Source organism: Engystomops pustulosus, chromosome 7 (genome assembly GCF_040894005.1).
Source record: "Engystomops pustulosus chromosome 7, aEngPut4.maternal, whole genome shotgun sequence".
In the NCBI taxonomy this organism is placed as follows: Eukaryota; Metazoa; Chordata; class Amphibia; order Anura; family Leptodactylidae; genus Engystomops; species Engystomops pustulosus.
This window is the reverse complement of record NC_092417.1, coordinates 9,367,208-9,375,032: the sequence shown is the minus strand read 5'-3', so window position 1 is coordinate 9,375,032 and position 7,825 is coordinate 9,367,208.

The window sequence follows — 7,825 nt, the reverse complement described above, 5'->3', positions numbered from 1 at the left end:
TTTCCGATGCCCAGGTTTTCCAACAGTCACAGTCTGTGGGTGATGATGACCTTCTTGACGTAGTGGAAGTGTGTAAAGAGGTGTCCGACGATGAGGAGACACGGTTGTCAGACAGTGGGGAAGTTGTTGTCAGGGCAGGAAGTCCGAGGGGGGAGCAGACTGAGGGATCGGAGGATGATGAGGTGACAGACCCAAGCTGGGTTGAGAGGCCGGGTGAACACAGTGCTTCTGAGACGGAGGAGAGTCCTCGACCAGAACAGGTTGGAAGAGGCAGTGGTGGGGCCAGACGGAGAGGCAGGGCCAGAGCTGGTGCATCAGCGCCAAATGTGTCAACTAGTGAAGCTCCCGTGGCGAGGGCTCCTGCGGCGAGGGCTAGATCTTCAGAAGTCTGGAGGTTCTTTAAGGAAACACCGGATGACCGACGGACTGTGGTGTGCAACATTTGCCAAACCAGGCTCAGCAGGGGTTCCACCACTACTAGCTTAACTACCACCAGTATGCGCAGGCATATGAATGCTAAACACCCCACTCAGTGGCAACAAGCCCGTTCACCTCCGGCCGTGCACACCACTGCTCCTTCCCCTGTGTCAGCTGCTAGTCAGCCCCCTGCCCAGGACCCTGCCACAAAAACCCCATCGTCGCCTCCACGATCCTCCACAGCATCCACCAGCGTTCAGCTCTCCATACCCCAGACGCTGGAGCGGAAACGCAAATATAGTGCAACCCACCCGCACGCCCAAGCCCTTAATGTGCACATCTCCAGATTGCTTAGCCTGGAGATGCTGCCCTATAGGCTAGTAGAGACCGAGGCCTTTCGCAACCTCATGGCGGCGGCCGCCCCTCGGTATTCGGTCCCCAGCCGCCACTACTTTTCCCGATGTGCCGTCCCAGCCCTGCACCAGCACGTGTCAGACAACATCATCCGTGCCCTGACCAACGCCGTTTCTGACAAGGTCCACCTGACCACGGACACGTGGACGAGTGCTGCCGGGCAGGGCCACTATATATCGCTGACGGCACATTGGGTTAACTTGGTGGAGGCTGGGACCGAGTCTGACACTGGGGCTGCTCATATACTGCCGACGCCGAGGATTGCGGGGCCTACCTCGGTCCAGGTGTTTCAGGCCTACTATGCCTCCTCCTCCTCCCACCCCTCCTCCACCTCCTCCTCCGAACTACCATCCGTGGGCACGGCGCCATCAGTCGGTAGCTCTAGGCACAGCAGCAGTGCCGTCGCTAAGCGACAGCAGGCGGTGCTCAAACTGCTGAGCCTAGGCGACAAAAGGCACACCGCCCAAGAGCTATTACAGGGCATCACGGCGCAGACTGATCTGTGGCTGGCACCGCTGAACCTCAAGCCGGGAATGGTTGTGTGTGACAACGGCCGTAACCTGGTGGCGGCTCTGCAACTCGGCAGACTGACACATGTGCCATGCCTGGCCCATGTGTTAAATCTGATAGTTCAGCGTTTCCTCAAGACATACCCCAATCTGTCTGATTTGCTCACGAAGGTGCGCCGCATCTGTGCGCATTTCAGGAAGTCCAGCCCAGATGCTGCCACTCTCAGGGCAGCGCAGCGCCGCCTCCAACTGCCCGCTCACCGACTGTTGTGCGACGTGCCCACGAGGTGGAATTCAACACTGACCATGTTATCCAGAGTTTACCAGCAGCGCAGAGCGATTGTAGACTGCCAGATGTCAACTTCCACCAGAACTGGTAGTCAGGTCAGTCAGCTTCCTCAAGTCTACAATGAGGAGTGGACGTGGATGTCTGATATCTGTCAGGTGCTGAGTAACTTTGAGGAGTCAACACAGATGGTCAGTGGCGATGCCGCCATCATCAGCCTCACCATCCCGCTGCTTGGCCTGTTGAAAAACTCTCTGGTCAGCATGAAGTCGGAAGCTTTGCGCTCGTCACAAGAGACAGGGGAAGAATATTCCCTTGTTGATAGCCAAAGCACCCTCAGGTCTGTTTCTCAGCGCATATCGGAGGAGGTGGAGGTGGAGGAGGATGAGGAGGAAGAGGAGGAGAATGTTGGTGAGACACAAGAGGGGACCATTGTTGAGTCCTTTACTGTTCAGCGTGTATGGGCAGAAGAAGAGGAGTTGGAGGAGTTGGAGGAGGAGGAAATGGACAGTCAGGCCAGTGAGGGGAGTGAATTCTTACGCGTTGGTACTCTGGCGCATATGGCAGATTTCATGCTAGGCTGCCTATCCCGTGACCCTCGCGTTCAAAGAATTTATTCCAGCACCGATTACTGGGTGTTCACTCTCCTGGACCCACGGTACAAGCAAAATCTTTCCACTCTCATCCCTGCAGAGGAAAGGAGTGTGAGAATGCATGAATACCAGCAGGCCCTGGTGCACAAGCTGAAACAGTATTTCCCTTCTGACAGCGCTAGCGGCAGAGTGCGTAGTTCTGCGGGACAAGTAGCGAGGGAGAGTAGGCGAGCAGGCAGCTTGTCCAGCACTGGCAAGGGTACGCTTTACAAGGCTTTTGCCAGCTTTATGTCACCCCAGCAAGACACTGTCACCTGTCCCCAGTCTCGGCAGAGTAGGGCTGATCTTTACAGAAAGATGGTGAGGGAGTACGTAGCTGACCATACCATCGTCCTAAATGATCACACAGCTCCCTACAACTACTGGGTTTCAAAGCTGGACATGTGGCACGAACTGGCGCTGTACGCCTTGGAGGTTCTTGCCTGCCCTGCCGCTAGCGTCTTGTCCGAGCGGGTTTTCAGTGCAGCTGGTGGCATCATCACCGATAAGCGTACACGCCTGTCGACTGACAGCGCTGACAGGCTGACGCTTATTAAAATGAATAAAGGCTGGATTTCTCAGAATTTCCAATCTCCACCAGGTGAAGGAAGCTCAACCTGAATAATTGATCCACTCCTCCTCCTCCTCATTTTCCTCCTTCTCCTCCTCTTTGTACAGTAAAGCAGAGGAAAATGGCTATTTTTTGACAGGGCCCACTGGCTCTTGCTATAGTACTTCATGCATTTAATTTTTCTGGAGGGCCACCTACCCGGTCCTCTGTTTGAAACAATTTTTGTGAGTGCCACATACAGGCACTCAATCTATTCCATTTTACTGCAGGGCCACCTACCTGCTCCTCTGGTTTGAAACATTTTTGGGACTGCCACATACAGGCACTCAATCTATTCCATTTTACTGGAGGGCCACCTACCTGCTCCTCTGGTTTGAAAAATTTTTGGGACTGCCACATACAGGCACTCAATCTATTCCATTTTACTGCAGGGCCACCTACCTGCTCCTCTGGTTTGAACAATTTTTGGGACTGCCACATACAGGCACTCAATCTATTCCATTTTACTGCAGGGCCACCTACCTGCTCCTCTGGTTTGAAACATTTTTGGGACTGCCACATACAGGCACTCAATCTATTCCATTTTACTGGAGGGCCACCTACCTGCTCCTCTGGTTTGAAAAATGTTTGGGACTGCCACATACAGGCACTATCCAAATTAAATTGTCTCCATAGCAGCCTCCACACGTTGTCTCCATTGCTACCTCCAAAAGTCGTCCATATAGCTGCCTCCATACATCGTCCCTTTATCAAACGAGGTGTGTCAGGCAGAAATTTGGGTTATTTTCATGGATTCCACATCAAAGTTGTTAACTTTGTCGCCACCCTGCTGTGTTATCCACAAAATATACTGGCAAACTTTTACCATTTAGGGATATTATTTCAGCGCTTCTTGCGCATCTGTTTACATTCCCCTCACCCGGCATATCCTAAACTTATAAGAACGCTACTACACTTGATCTTATACAAAAGGTTCTTAGAAGTGCTGTTTGGGGAGTAGCCTAGAGACAGGGGCTTGAATTGGCGAAAGCTCGCCTGGCAGCGGAGCGCCAGCTCCATGCGCATCATGCGCTTCTTGCGCATCTGTTTACATTCCCCTCACCCGGCATATCCTAAACTTATAAGAACGCTACTACACTTGATCTTATACAAAAGGTTCTTAGAAGTGCTGTTTGGGGAGTAGCCTAGAGACAGGGGCTTGAATTGGCGAAAGCTCGCCTGGCAGCGGAGCGCCAGCTCCATGCGCATCATGCGCTTCTTGCGCATCTGTTTACATTCCCCTCACCCGGCATATCCTAAACTTATAAGAACGCTACTACACTTGATCTTATACAAAAGGTTCTTAGAAGTGCTGTTTGGGGAGTAGCCTAGAGACAGGGGCTTGAATTGGCGAAAGCTCGCCTGGCAGCGGAGCGCCAGCTCCATGCGCATCATGCGCTTCTTGCGCATCTGTTTACATTCCCCTCACCCGCCATATCCTAAACTTATAAGAACGCTACTACACTTGATCTTATACAAAAGGTTCTTAGAAGTGCTGTTTGGGGAGTAGCCTAGAGACAGGGGCTTGAATTGGCGAAAGCTCGCCTGGCAGCGGAGCGCCAGCTCCATGCGCATCATGCGCTTCTTGCGCATCTGTTTACATTCCCCTCACCCGCCATATCCCAAACTTATAAGAACGCTACTACACTTAACTTGGTGCAGGCTGGGACCGAGTCTGACCCTGGGGCTGGTCATATACTGCCGACGCAGAGAATTGCGGGGCCTACCTCGGTCCAGGTCTCAAAGGCCTACTATACCTCCTCCCACCCCTCCTCCACCTCCTCCTCCTCCGAATTACCATCCGTGGGCATGGCGCCATCAGTCGGTAGCTCTAGGCACAGCAGCAGTGCCGTCGCTAAGCGACAGCAGGCGGTGCTGAAACTGCTGAGCCTAGGCGATAAAAGGCACACCGCCCAAGAGCTATTACAGGGCATTCCACATCAAAGTTGTTAACTTTGTCGCCACCCTGCTGTGTAATCCACAAAATATACTTGCAAACTTTTACCATTTAGGGATATTATTTCAGCGCTTCTTGCGCATCTGTTTACATTCCCCTCACCCGCCATATCCTAAACTTATAAGAACGCTACTACACTTGATCTTATACAAAAGGTTCTTAGAAGTGCTGTTTGGGGAGTAGCCTAGAGACAGGGGCTTGGATTGGCAAAAGCTCGCCTGGCTGCAGAGCGCCAGCTCCATACCAAGAACCAACTAACATAGTTGCAGCACCTTTAATCTACTACTAGTTCACTGCCTCCATAATAATAATAATAATAATCTTTATTTATGTAGCGCCATCATATTCCGTAGCGCTTTACAAATCATAGGAAACAAATACAAATGTATTGTAACAGAGCACAACATTTGTATGGAACAACAGGAGTGAGGTCCCTGCTCGCCAGAGCTTACGGTTTATGAAGATGATGGGGTAACACGAGGTAAAAGAATATTTAACGGTCAAGCCATTCTTCTTAGGGATGGGGAAAATTATAATAAATGGAATTGCTGTCGCTTGAACCACTCAGCCGTCATCTTATATACCAGGTCCAGGGTGAATGGGACTGCAGAGAAGTCTGGTGCCTGTTGGTTGCTGGATAACAGATGGGAGGACGACACAGGACGGGTTAGTAGAAGAGTTAAAACTTCATGCAGTTAATGAGTGTTATAGGCTTGCCTAAAGAAATGGGTTTTAAGAGCACGTTTGAAACTTTGGAGGTTAGGTATTAGTCTGATAGTCCAGGGCAGAGCATTCCATAGAATTGGTGCAGCTCTAGAGAAGTCTTGGAGACGCGAGTGGGAGGTCCGCACTAGGGTAGAGGTTAATCTAAGATCACTGGCGGATCTAAGAGCACGGGTTGGGCGATAGACTGAGATAAGAGAGGAGAGGTAGGGGGGTGCAGCATTATACAGAGCTTTATGGATGAGGGTTATTATTATTTTAAACTGTATTCGAAAGGAGACTGGCAGCCAGTGCAGCGACTGGCATGAACTGTAAGCATACATGGTCCCCTTATCAAACGAGCTGTGTCAGGCAGAATTTTGGGTTGTTTTCATGGCTTCCATGTTAACTTTGTCGCCACCCTGCTGTGTAATCCACAAAATATACTGGCAAACTTTTATCATGTACCGATATTATTTGAGCGCTTCTTGCTCACCTCCTTTGGTTCCTCTCTGACACCCATTGGTTTGAAGCCTGAGTCCAATTAGGGTATGTCGCCATGCCACTCTCTAGCCTGCTGCCGCTGCCTCTGCCTCTGCATGCCGTCCCCTATAGTGTCAGGGTCAATTATTGGATGTTTTACATGCTATCTAGCTTCATTCTGTCACTCTGTCATGGCCATGCTGTTGCCCATAATTTCGGCATAATGGTGCGATTAAGCAGCCTCAGAGGCATCCATGCATGCTGCCCCTGCTGTTTCCTGTCCATTTCCGTGGTGTTTCCATCCTTTTCTGAGGTTCCCAGGTGTTTGGCCAAGCTTCCCTGTGCAGAGCCTTGGTCCCCTTGAAAAATGCTCGAGTCTCCCATTGACTTCAATGGGGTTCGTTATTCGAGACGAGCACTCGAGCATCGGGAAAAGTTCGTCTCGAATAACGAGTACCCGAGCATTTTAGTGTTCGCTCATCTCTAATAGACATGTATAATCAGTAGAGAGAGTTACTTGACTTGTGGCTTCTTTGGACATGTCAGTATAGAAAAGTTGTGATCTAGATTTAGATTGTAAATTTTCTTTAGTACGTTTGATAAGGGATTTGTTGTATCCCCTGTCGTGTAAACGTTTGACAATTTGTGCAGAAGTTTGATGATAATGTACGTCTTGTTTACATATATACGTTTGGCTCGTAAAAATCCTCCCTTGGGTAAATTCTTGACAACGTGAGGGGATGGCAACTAGTAGCATGTAAGAGGGTGTTACCTGCAGTAGGTTTACAATATAAATCACGTAAAACTTTATGAGTCATGAAGACCAATTAAATGTAAATGCAAAAGGAAATAGTGGTGGTGGTGGTGGGGAGATGCAAAAGTCAATTAAGTGAATTGAACATTGTAATCATTGCAGTATAGATAATAGATAAAAAAAAAGCAATGTCTTCATCATTTCCTGCCCTTACCATGAGACAGTCATCAATAAAACGCCCGTACCATTCAATACTGTGTAAGAAGCGATTATGTACAGAAAAAACAAATTCTTCTTCATACCATGTCATGGACTAATTGGCTATAGACCAGTGATGGCAAACCTTTTAGAGGCCGAGTGCCCAAACTACAACAAGGACCGCTTATTTATCGCAAAGTGCCAGCACATAAATTTAATTTGTGATTTATACTCCCAGCTCTCTCACAGTTTTCATTGATACCAGCACCTGAGGACACCAATAAAGCAGAAAATAGTCCCAGGTACAGCTGTCACTTTAAAATAGCTCTGTGCACAGCAAGTCCTGGGCTGTCTGGGACTTCAGGAAGATACCTGGAGTCATCTCTGGTGATGGCCTGAGTGCCCACAGAAAGGGCTCTGAGTGCCACCTCCGGCACCAGTGCCATAGGTTAGCCATCACTGCTATAGACGGTGAAAACCTAGAGCCTATTGGACAACCCTGTTTTTGGAGAAAAAAATCATCATCAAAAGGTAAAATAATTGTTGGTTAGCAGAAAATACAATCACTATTGCAAGACAAAATTCGACAGAGATTTCAGAGATTATAACCTTAAGCAGGAATCATGGTTTATACTCAAATGTGCATTACCGCAATGTTCTACATGCAAATATATACAGAAAGCGCAATTTGTTTGTTAAAAACTACAACATACACACATTTATAAACTGTAATATTACTGTATATGTAGTATATTCAATTACCTGCACTACCTGCTCTTTACACTATGTGGGCAGCACGAAGCGTCGCCTCAAAGCAAGAATTGCAGAACAAATATCAGGAGCTCGTCCTAGCACTGACAACT